Raw genomic sequence first — 12,876 nt, 5'->3', positions numbered from 1 at the left:
TTATACAGTGATGTAGATAAAAACCCAGGATTCCATGGATGCTAGACAAGCAACAGCCGAGCTCCATGTCCAGCTAGACATGTATTTGCGATGAGGTAGATGCAGTAAGGCAAAGTCAGAGAGTAACCTCGCCTGGGTCTCTCTGATGTCCAAGTCTTGTCTAAGAACCACCACCCATATAGGGCAGGGTCCCTGCAAGGTACCACACAACAGTATACTGCATTAATTTTGTGCTGAACACCTGCCGAGCTCAGGAATCAGCTTCTAATTCCCCTGAGTTCTAGGACTAACTCTTCAAAGTTAGTAAAGCTGTTAAGGGAAAATTGAGAAGATGAGAATTGCTTGTCAGTGATTTATGTAGTGTTTTACCATACAGCATGTTATACCGTATACATGTCATACAGTATACCATTAAATTAGTAATCTTGTGTACAATGTTAATGTCTGTAGTACCTCTGAATAGATATTATCACTTTTTTATAAGAGAGAAACAAAATCAGAGAGGTTAAATATCAAGTCAAGTCCCTCTCAGTCCAGTGCTTCCTACTATTTCTGGAGACAGATGAAGTGGCTAGTCAGGGCATCCCTTTATAATGAACATAAAACATTTCTGAAATTGTGTGTGCATGTGTGTGTTATACCAGCTAGCTCAGTTTTGCTCAGACAACAAATTAACTGCAAAATATTAGTTGTTAACTATTAACCCCAAATAACCTTCTTTAAGGCCAGGAGTGATGCCACACACTTGTAATCCCAACACTCACAAAGTAGAGGCAAGAGGATTTCCCCAAGTTCAAGGCCAGCCTGGTCTACATAGTGAGTTCCAGATCAGTCATGGCCACATAGTGAAACATCATCTTCAAAACCAACCAAACAGGTCGGGCGGTGGTGGCGCACGCCTTTAATCCCATCAGAGGCAGGTGGATCTCTGTGAGTTCGAGGCCAGCCTGGTCTTCAAAGACAGTTCCAGGACAGTCTCCAAACCTACAAAGAAACCCTGTCTCAAAAAAAACAAAAACAAACAAAACAAACAAACAAACATAAAATACAGGGGGGAGGGAGAGAAAGCAAAAGGAATGAGAGCAAAATATACGGTTATTTTGAATAGCTAGCCCTGCCTGGTCTAGGGCTGAAAGAGGCTGATTCTAAGATTGGGATGCATTCAGCAGCAGCTCTTGTCATATAATACTGTGTGCTGTGGGCTTAGGACTGGTGCAATTAGCTGTTCCCAGCAAAATTTTGGAATAGACAGTGTTTCCCAATGGATACTTAAAAACACACCTGCTAAGACACCACTTCCTAAATATAGCACCAGTAGTACAAACACTAAGAACAACAGTTAATACACGGGACCTCCTAAAAGAAGCTTCTGTAAAGTGAAGGACATGGTCAACAAGACAAAATGGCAGCCTGCAGACTGGGGAAAGATCTTCATCAGCCCCACATCTGACAGAGGGCTGATCTCCAAAATATGCAAAGAACTCAAGAAACTAGACATCAAAGGACCAAATAATCCCATAAAAATAGGGTACATTAAAGAAACCCTGTCTCAAAAAAATGGGGTACAGATCTAAAAAAAGAACTCTCAACAGAGGAATCTCAAATGGCTGAAAGACACTTAAGGAAATGCTCAAAATCCTTAATCATCAGGGAGATGCAAATCTAAATGACTCTGAGACACCGTCTTACACCTGTCAGAATGGTCAATATCAAAAACACCAATGACAGTTTATGCTGGAGAGGATGTGGAGTAAGGGGAACACTCCTCCATTGCTGGTAGGAGTGCAAACTTTTACAGCCACTTTGGAAATCAGTATGGCAGTTTCTCAGAACATTGGGAATCAATCTATCCAGACTCAGCAATACCACTTTTGGTCAAATACCCAAAGGATGAACACTCACACTGTGGTGATATATTGTTTATGATTTAATAAAGCTTGCCTGAAGGTCAGAAAAGCAAAGCAGCCAGCCAGTAGCTCTTACCTGTACCTGAAATGGAGATCCTGTCTTCCCTGTGACTGGAAACTAAATCTCACATGAGTCGCTTTGCTTTTTCCTTATACACCTCTCTAGTGCTGGGATTAAAGGCATGAGTTCTGTTACTCTTTTAGACTGATTCATTCTCATGTAGGCCTGGGTGGCCTAGAACTCACAGAGATCCATTTGCCTCTCTCCTGAGTCCTGGGATTAAAGGTGTGTGCCTCCACTGCCTGGTGTCTATGGCCAATTAGTGGGGCTAACTTTTCATTCTGATCCCCAGGCAAGCTTTATTAAACCATAAACAGTATATCACCACACACACACACCACAAGGACATTTGCTTAACTATGTTCAAAGCAGCATTATTCGTAGAGGCCAGAACCTGAAATCAGCCTGGATGCCCTCAACCAAAGAATGGAAAAGGAAAATGTGGTACATTTACATAATTGAGTATTACTCACCGGTTTAAAAAAAAAAAAAACAATGACATCTTGAAATCTGCAGGCAAATGGATGGAACTAGAAAAAGCCATCCTGAGTGAGATAACCCCGATCTAGAAAGACAAATACAATATGTACTCACTTATAAGTGGATATTAGACATAAAGCAAAGGACAACCAAACTATAGGCCACAACCCCAGAAAACCTAGGTAAAAAGAGGACCTAAAGCTGGGTATTGGTGGCACACGCCTTTAATCCCAGCACTCGGGAGGCAGAGGCAGGCCAATATCTGTGAGTTCGGGGCCAGCCTGGTCTCCAGAGTGAGTGCCAGGACAGCCTCCAAAGCTACACAGAGAAACCCTGTCTCGAAAAACAAAAAAACAAAAAAACAAAACAAAAACAAAAACAAAAAAAAATAGAGGACCTAAGAGAGGCATACAGGGATCCATCTAGAAAGGGGAAAAAGACGAGATCTCCTGAGTAAATTGGGAGTGAGGAGGTTAGAGGGGAGGAGGAACGGAAGTGGGGAAAATGTATAGCTCAATTTAAAAAATGGCAAAAAAAAAACCCACAAAAAACCTGACAATATAAAAAGGGGAAAAAACACACACACACAAAACACTGCACCTGCCAGGCACAGGCTATCTCTGGTGATATTTTTGTAACATAATTACAGGCAGCACTTCCAGCCCTGTGAGCAGTCAGGTGATGGATGATCTTCCAAAGTGAGTTCTGAAATTGGTCATCTCCTTGGGCTAAAACTCAGCACTTTTAGAGCACTGCTCTGATGTTGTATTGTCTAAACAGACAATGTTTTAATTTCACTCCTTAGCAAATGTCTGGCGTAGGCGATTAAAAAGGAAAAAAGGACTGTAAGTAAATAACTGAAATTACAGAAAAGTAATAATGACAGTTTGACCAACAAGAAAATAACTTTTAAACATAATTTGAAAGACTTTATGGTTTTATTCACATGTACATGTGTATGTCTAACACAGTCTAGCCATTGACCTCTTTCTTAAAAAGTTAAAAGTCCAGGGCTGGGAATATAGCTCAATTGGTATCATGCACGAAGCCCTAGGTTTGATTCCTAACACCCTATAAAACAACATGCTTATGAATTCATGTGACCCCAGCACTTGGGAGGGAGAAGCAGGAGGATCTGAAATTCAGAGTCATGCTCAGCAAGTCTGAAGCTAGCTTGGGCTACAAAAGTTTATCTCAACAAACAGATCCAACTAGATACAATAGCACAAGCCTGTAACCCCAGGATTTGGAAAGGTAGAGGCAACAGATTCAGAAAACTGGAAGGTATCACCATTGTCCTGAGGACTCATGGAGACCTATTCCCAACACAAGAGGGTCGCCATTCACTCTCTCCCTGTGCCTCCTATTTATAGAAGACAGAGCCCATAGTGTGCACAGCCATGCCTCTGCGTTCAGTATTCCTTGTTGGCTTAGCATCTAGGTTATCTTTTTCCTCTATCAAGGTGAAAGATGGTAGCCAGAATTTTCTGGATGAATTAGGCTTACCAAAAAAGTTCCACTCTAAATTAGACACTGCCTTCATCAGACCAAATTCTTATTCTTTTAACTTCAGTAGATAAAGGGTCCTTTTGCCCACTTTCAGAATAAGGAAACACATGGAAGATAGTTGCCCCTGGGAAATCTCCCTAACCCACATACACAACTTAATGTCTTAAAATACTAATAATTAGAGGTAGACAAAAGGATCCCAGCTTTTGATCATAATTAGTTTATAAGCTCCCAAATTGGACAGTAATGCCTCTTCATGGGACTGCTGGGCAGACAAAAAAAATTTCCATAAACAGAAGCTTTTACTATTATGATGATATAAAGGAAATGGGTTGAATTTTTTTCAAAAATAAAAACATATATATTCTTAATTTATTCTAATTGACATTAGGATGGTGAATGGCGGTAAAATTCAAACAAAATAACTTTTCTTCATTATCCCCTGCAATGGCTTCTGCAACATATCTGTATTGGCCCTTAGGAAATAGTATTCCCCTGAAGGAAAATGGTACTATTGTATTCACAGTCTCTCCTTTCAGAGCTTTGCAAAAAGAGTAATTGTCATCATATCCGTGGCAAATAATTTATTTTCGAGTTGGCACCTCTATGGAATTGACATTGATGGAGAGGTTGAAATATAATTTTTTTCAAGTCTGTCCCGGAGAAGGGTCCGGACTTCTTACACCCTTTGCAATCTCACATGGTGTCTGTTAAGTGTCTCTGCAGAGAAGCGGGTTGAATTTTTAGAAGCAACAAGAAAAGAAAAATACCTAGAATATAGAGTGGGGATAACATGAAGAACTAGACAGGAGGGCCACTGAAATGGAGCCTCTTGTCCCACAGTGAAGAGGCCACCCAGCTGTTCAGAGGCTCTCATTGGTTAAACGCATCATGGCCTTGAGGCCAACCTCAATTTCTAAAACTCTGGGATAACTTCATACAGGGAGTTTGACTCGGGCCCACAAAGTCATAGAGGTGTATGTATAGGCTAGACACCGGTGGTCAATAAGCAGGACAGATGTTAGCCTGGTAGGCACACTCCTTCTCTAGAAACAGCGAGCACCTGATCAGTAGGAACTCCTGATTAGTTAGTAGGGATACTAACTAATTCTGTTAGTAGGGATTCTGTTAGTAGGGATACTAACAGAAAAGTTGGTTTTAGTACTTCAGAGTTCATAGGCAGCAGTCTATGTTGGTTAGCTGCACAAGTATGCAATAGAGACACCTAAGAGAGGGCCAGATATTGCTGGAAGACTGGTCCCTTTGACTGATGGAGCCCTAAGATGTGTGGCCAGGATTCTTGCAGAGGTTCCTCTCTTGGCTTCCCTGCTGAACCACTTCCTTTTAAAACCATGATCCTTTAGGTATGTCTACAGCTCACATAGCCCCTGGTATTTCCAAACTCCTGGAAAGGGAGGTTTCCGTGAACAACTTTGGATGTCCCACAGGAATGATGATCTCTACTTCCTCACTTCTGAGGAAACAGGTTAAAAAAAAGAACACCAGAAACTAGAAGAGCACCCTCCCGACTCCTCCCTTTGACCGACACTGCTTTCCTAAGCCATGTTGGCAGCTGTGACCACACACTAGGTTTTTAAACCTCAATTGCTCTCTGGCTTCTGCCCCCGTCCTCTCTTTTTGTCTCTGGTCTTTATTTAGAAGAAGAGGGAGATATTTGATGAATGAGGTAATCTGGCAACAAATGTGTTAAAAAAAATTTTTGCCTAATGATTCCCTTAGCTAAACCCAGGGTCAAAACTTGTCCTGGATGTGGGCACAGACTGGCAGAGGAGTGGTCAGTAGAGTAGCCCTTAAACTTCTCAGCCTTGGTTACATTTGCTGTGGAGCCTCCAGATGATGACATAGCTGGACCACAGGCAATTTCACCAACCTGCTTTCTTTCCCAACAACAGTCACCAAAACACCAGGATTAGGACTGGAGATGTAGTTCAGTTGTAACAATGCTTGATTTCCATGCAGGAAACCCTGCATGGGTTTGGTCTTCAACACTACAAATAACAACAAAACCATGCCCAGGAGAGCCTGAAGCTATCTATATACCTTCAGAAGACCCACAGCATTCTCAGGGTCTCCTGGGCCATTTGCTGGGTCACCTTGCATATTCCAACACAATTTTTCACTCTGTTCTAGGACAGTGATGGATTTCCAAGGTCTGGATATTTGAAATCAAACTCCTAAGCTCTTAGGCAATTGCTTGTAACAAGGTCATTTCTTTGGCAAGTGTTGGTTGAGTGCATACTGTAGGCGTCACCAATAGTTGCCCGGCAGTAACAAAATACTAAAATGCATACCACATCCTCTGAGAAAGGCATTTGCCAAAAATGTTTTTCCGGTTTTATTAGTCTTGAGGAAACAATCAGACAACCCACAATGTGAGACTTTCTGTCAAGCAACTAACTGGACTAGACTGGTTTGTTTTTGGAGACAGAATTTGGCTTTGTAGCCCAGCTGCTGGCTTTCTCTTTGGAAAGAAAGGCAATGCTATTAGAGAGAGAGAGAGAGAGAGAGAGAGAGAGAGAGAGAGAGAGAGAGAGAGGGAGGAAGGGAGGGAGGGAGAAGCTGGGCATGGTGGCACATGCCTTTAAATCTCTGTAAATTTGAGACCAGCCTATGTGGTGAGTTCCAGAGGAGCTATATGCCTACAGAAGACCCACAACTTCCCCTTCTCTGGATGTGTCCTTTCCCTCTGGGTTGCTGGACCATTTGTTGGATCACCTTATATGCTATATATGCTTATATGCTTCATATACTGTATGTTATATATATATGATTGTATGTATAATTATTTATTTTATATAAATAGTTCAGATCACTCAGGCTTCTACATGAGAACTTATCTCAAGAAACAAACACAACAGGCTGGTTACTTGTATGTTAAATAATTATCGTCACACAATTGAGTGACCAAAAGTCAAACAGAAGGGCAAGGACTGAGGTAGAAATTAACTGGGTCAGTGAATGGCTCAGTGAGTAAAAATGTTTTCAGCTTCAGCCTACTGACCTGAATTTGACCCCTGACACTCACATGGTGGAAGAAGCTAACTGACTCCCCAGGGTTGACCTCTGACTGCCACACACCATGACACACACTGGGCTATAGATACATGCGTGTACACATATACAAAAAAATTAAAACATAAACTAACCATCAAAATACCTGTGTTGCCCCACATTGTAGCTACTAGCCAAAAGTACTTAAGAGGCAGGTTGGGGGCCAGGCAGTGGTGGCACACGCCTTTAATCCCAGTACTGGGGAAGCAGAGGCAGGTGGATCTCTATGAGTTTGTAGCCTGGTCTACAGAGCAAGTTCCAGGACAGGCTCCAAAGCTACACAAAGAAACCCTGTCTCCAAAACAAACAAAACAAGAAAGTAAGGTTGGGGGCTGGAGAGGTGGCTTAATGGTTAAGAGCACTGGCTGCTTTTTCAGTGGACCCAAGTTCAATTCCCAGTAGCCATATGGCAGATCACACTTAGCTGTGACCCAGGCCCAGAGAAACCATACCTCTTCTGGTCTTTGTAGGAACTGCATACATGTAGCACATAGTAGCACATAGACATTCAGGCAAACACTAATAAAAATAAAAATAAACAACAAAAAATGGTTAGGTAATTGATGAACTGCTTTTTAAATTTATTCTTTTTTAAATTAATTTAGATGTAAATAGCAACACATGGCTACTGAGTCCTATAATGGACTTAGCATAGTCTTAGATTATAAGAAACTTAAGAGAGTAATGCTTGCCTAATGTGCATGAGGCTCTGGGTTCCACTTCCTCACTGCCAAAAGAAGAAACAGAGGCAGAGACACACAGGGAGACAAATACTGACTCCAGATAATAACCAAATGCCATCCATGAGCTGGCACTGAATTCTGGAGCAGAGGTGGGGAGACAAGAGACCTATAAAGAAGGAGAAATCCATACTATTAGATGACACAATTAAATTGAGACCAATTTTCTTTAAAGTGTAAATTACTTGATTCTATAGGAAGTTCCAGAGTACATTCTACCCTAGCAGAGAAGTTACAGTGGCAGAAACTAGTAACATTGTGTCAGAAACTAGTAACATTGTGTCAACCGTCAGGAAGCACAGAACAATGAAGGTTGATGTCCATTTGTTCCCTCCTTTGTATTTAGTCCTGGACCCCAGGTCATAGGATGGTGTTGCGTACGTGTGATGTGGGTCTTTCTACCTAGTTTAATCTAATCTGGAAACTCCCTCAAGTTATGCCTGCAAGTCTGTTCCTGGGGAAGGGATCTCTGCAAGTATCATGGTAGGCAGGGAAATGAATCTGGAGAGGCAAGAAGGAAAACTGTTCAGCTCAAGTTTGTTGGTGCTGGTAGAGAGTCTAACAGCAAGCAACTAAATAGTGCCAGCATATTTAAACACAGCACAATTTGGAAAAATTCCCAGTCAATAGCCATTACAATTCCAGGTTCACAATAAAGTTTTGACTGCATAGAAACTCCTTCAAAGCACACATGACCATGAAGATGGGTTCTAAAGCTTAGGGCCTAAAGATCTGGTGTGGTCTCTGATGGAGATAGCAGAGATCAGCAGGCTGTAAAATACATGTGACATCTCCCCTAAGAATGGGCTCTATTAACTAGAGTTAGAGATAAGAGTCTAGGGATGGAAGTCTGGCATAAGCGAGTACTTGGGTGAGTCTGCCTCTCCAGATAGCAAAGATCACTAGGTCATTGACAATATCTACTCCCAGTTTTCTGGGTAGAAAATGGGAATTTATTTCTTCCATTGAGGAGACACCCCTGTATTATTAACACTCATGGTTTCTGCAGTGTTCATCTGTGAGCACGAAGACCTCATGCCCTCTACATGGTGATTCTAAATTCTATCAAGTTGACAGTCAAGACTAGCCATCATAATTGATAAACCCAGGGAAAGAGCAAAGTGGTGGGAATTTTTTTCTTCTGTAGGCTCAAAAAATTTCAGAATAAAAGATGAGAAGCAAAAGTGAAAAATGAGGTAATTGACCACGCAAAGGTGACCACTGTTCCTGGCTTCCAAACTCCATTCCCAAACTGTAAGTAATTCAGATTTCCAGAATCTCTCCCATCCAAACTCAAAGAGATCCGCCTGCCTCTGCCTCCTGAGTGCTGGGACTAAAGTCGTGGACTACCACCACCATCTGGCTTAGATTTCCAGAGTCTAAATGCAGTTTCCTGTCTCAGGTTTATAACTTCCTCCCACCCCACCCCCCACCCCCCGAGAAACTACAATCAGAATGGCAATTTAGTAAGAAGGGAAGACACTTACCTCCATCAAAAGAGTAAGATTACTTCTTTTCTCTTTTCATTATTGGTTTTGGTTTTCTTGAGACAAGATGTCTGAGGCCCGAACTCAGGGAGATCCACCTGTCTCTGTCCCCCAAGTGCTGGGATTAAAGGTGTGTGCCACCACTGCCTAACAGAATTTCTGACCTTATTTATTTATTATTTATTTATTATTTATTTTTAATACATGTGAGTGTTTTGCCTGTATGTGAGCCATATGTGTGTCTGGTGTCAGAAAAGACCAGAAGAGGGCATCAGAGTCTATAGCAATACCACCATAAAAACATCTGATCTCATCAGAAAAGGCCGTTGGATCCCTGGAAAGAGTTACAAATGGTAGTGAGGTTGTAAGCTGTAGTGGGGTGCTGGGAACTAAACTTGGGTCCTCTGTGAGTGTAGGAGGTGCTGTGCTCTTAACCACTGAGCCATCCCCGCAGCCTGGAATGAATGTTTGACTTCTGATTCTCCTGCTTTTGCCTCCCAAAGTGCTGAGATTACAGGCCTGTGCTGTCAAGCCTGGCCTATGATTACTCCTCTGGCAGGAATTCTGTGACTTTGAGGAGCAGCAGACTTGTGCATCTCCCCTCTTAAGTCTTGACGCCCCGCCCCCCTTCTGATTTAAGAATCTGGGCAGAACACAAACCTCTGAAGTTCTCATACACTTTATAACATTCTGTAAGTCAAATGACTATAAACTATCATGCCAGAGACAGGGTTCAGGCCCCAAAGGGGGTGGGAGGAGACCCATATGATACAATCTGAGGGTAAATTGGGATGATGACTGCCTGTTTATTGAAAAAAGAATGCTGTGAGTTCAAGGCCAGCCTGGTCTACAAAGAGAGTTCCAGGCCAGCCAAGGCAGTTACACAGAGAAACCCTGACTCAAAAACACAAAAAAAAAAACAAAAAGAAAGAATACACCTTTTATACTCTATAGTTGCACTTTAGATTAAGTGGGAGAAAAGAGGCATATGAGCTGGGGTGTGGTTTGAGATCAGGGATTGAGGAAGCTAACATGGACCTTAACACAGTAATAGGCACCAGTCATATGTTAATGAAAGGGCCACAAGTTCCCCTTGCCAGAGATAAGAATGACTCCTTTTTTAGCAAGCAGGAACTTTCTTCAAGTACCTGAGAGAATAAGAACTTTTGTCTAAATCTCTAAACTTGAAAGAAGCTTGCTTGGGAGATCAGACACTCCATTATAGAATATTGCTGTTTTTTTGTATGGCTTGGTTTATCCAAATTGCTAAAGCTTAAGGTTGAGCAAAGACAAAGGTAGACAAATATTACTGTGAACTCAATTAGACCTTAGGAATTTATAAATCTTGATTATCAAATATACCTTATTTATCAAACAAATCTTATTTATCTAACATACCTTATTTATTAGGCAAATGTTACTTATCTAAATTTTCTAACAGCTTGATGTTAACTTGTATGGGAGTAGGCAGAGTTATCATGATATATGGTTCCATGGGGATTTTTTCCAAAGAATTATTTTGTTTAAGGAGGCTGCCATTTTATAGATTTTCATCCTTTAAAGCCCGAACAAAATTTCCCAGAGGAAAAGGCATAAGGGAACTTCATAACACATAGTGAGAATCATTAAAAATGAAAGTCAAAGTAAAGTCTACTGGAGAATTGTGATCTGAAAAGTAGAAATGCTGGGAGTTTGCCAAGCAGCAATGGTCACCATGCACACCACTATCACATAATTTCAAAAGTATATATTCTTCAAAACCTTATTATTTTTATGTATATGGGTGTTTTGCCTGCATGTATGTGCAACACCTGCATACAGTGTGCTGCAAAACCTGCATTACAGGTGGTTGTGAGCCACCAATGTAGGTGCTGGGACTTAAACCTGGGTCCTCTGGAAGAGCAACCAGGTACTCTCGACTGCTGAGTCATTTCTCCACCCCAGTTGTCACATAATTACGTAACCAAAAGTCAAACTGAATGGCAATGACATAAGTAGAAAATAAGGGCTTCCCTAAGAAGGGAAAAGTTTGTAATGAGTTGATTTTTCAATAGGCTTTCGAGCAACATTCCTCAATTTAGAATCTGGTCTGGGAATCACATAGGTACTTACAGAGTTAGAGACCTTCTTACCAAAGACCCAAGATGATTCTTATGCATGCTAAAGTTTGAAACTTTCTTTTTTTAGGGGGGAAGGGTTCAAAATAGAGTTTCTCTGTATAACCCTGGCTGTCCTGAAACTCTTTCTATAAACCAGCCTGGCCTCAAACTCACAGAGATCCACCTGCCTCTGTCTCCTGAGTGCTGGGATTAAAGGCGAGCGCCACCAACGCCCGGCTGAGAAGAAATTTTAAAAAGTACCCTAGGAGCAAAAAAAAGAGGGAACAGCATCACAGAAGTCACATGGGAATAAATGCCAAAGAGCATTGAACTATGTCAAAGCAATAATGCAATCTTTTTGTTTTGTTTTTTTTGAGACAGGGTTTTTCTGTGTAACTTTGGAGCCTGTCCTGGAACTCACTCTGGACACCAGTCTGGTCTTGAACTCACAGAGATCTGCCTGCCTCTGCCTCCAAAGTGCTGGGACACCACCACCACCACCCCCGCAAAAATGCAATCCTTTTATTTTTTAAAATTTTAGCCAGGTGTTGGTGGTGCACGCCTTTAGTCCCAGCACTCTGGAGGCCAGAGGCAGGTGGATCTCTGCGAGTTCAAGGCCAGCCTGGTCTCCAGAGCAAGTCCCAGGATAGGCTCCAAAGCTACACAAAGAAGCCCTGTCTCAAAAAACAAAAACAAACAAAAAAAAATTTGGGGGGGGGTGTTTCAAGGCAGGTTTTCTCTGTGGCTTTGGAGGCTGTCCTGGAACTAACTCTTGTAGACCGGGCTGGTCTCAAACTCACAGAGATCCACCTGCCTCTGCCTCCCGAGTGCTGGGATTAAAGGCATGGGACACCGCCTCCACTGCCCGGCAATTTTTTTTAATATTATGTATAGTGTTCTGTCTGCCTGTATGCCTATATGCAAGAAGAGGGCATCAGATCTCATCATAGTTGGTTATGAACCATCATATGGTTGCTGGGAATTGAACTCAGGACATCTGGAAGAACAGAGGGTGCTCTTAACCTCTGGGCTATTTCTCCAGCCCCCAAAATGAAATCCTTAATGGTGAGTGGAAGAGAGAGGACAGGCAAGCTCCGGGATGAACAGAGAATGCCAACGTGCATGGAAATGTTGCAATGGAAGGTGTTACTTTGTATACTTTAAGTTTTTATTTTTTACAAGGAAAGGGGAAGGGAGGGAGTAATGGAAGAGACCTGCCTCCCCCACCCCACATTGGACATGGTGTGCATGTACTCCTGCAGAAGTGGTAGAAGCAGAGACAGAAGCAAGTGGATCAGGAATTCAAATTCAGGCTTGGCTACATAGATTCTTTTGTTTGTTTGTTTTGTTTTTTGTTTTTGTTTCTCAAGACAGGGTTTCTCTGTGTAGCTTTGGAGCCTATCATGGCACTCGCTCTGTAAAGCCGGCCTCGAACTCACAGAGATCCGCCTGCCCAAGTGCAGGAATTAAAGGCGTGCGCCACCAACACTGGGCTTGGCTACAAACGAAAAAAAAGAAAGA

Source organism: Cricetulus griseus, chromosome 5, assembly GCF_003668045.3.
Source record: "Cricetulus griseus strain 17A/GY chromosome 5, alternate assembly CriGri-PICRH-1.0, whole genome shotgun sequence".
Taxonomy (NCBI): Eukaryota; Metazoa; Chordata; class Mammalia; order Rodentia; family Cricetidae; genus Cricetulus; species Cricetulus griseus.
This window is presented reverse-complemented; position numbering follows the sequence as displayed.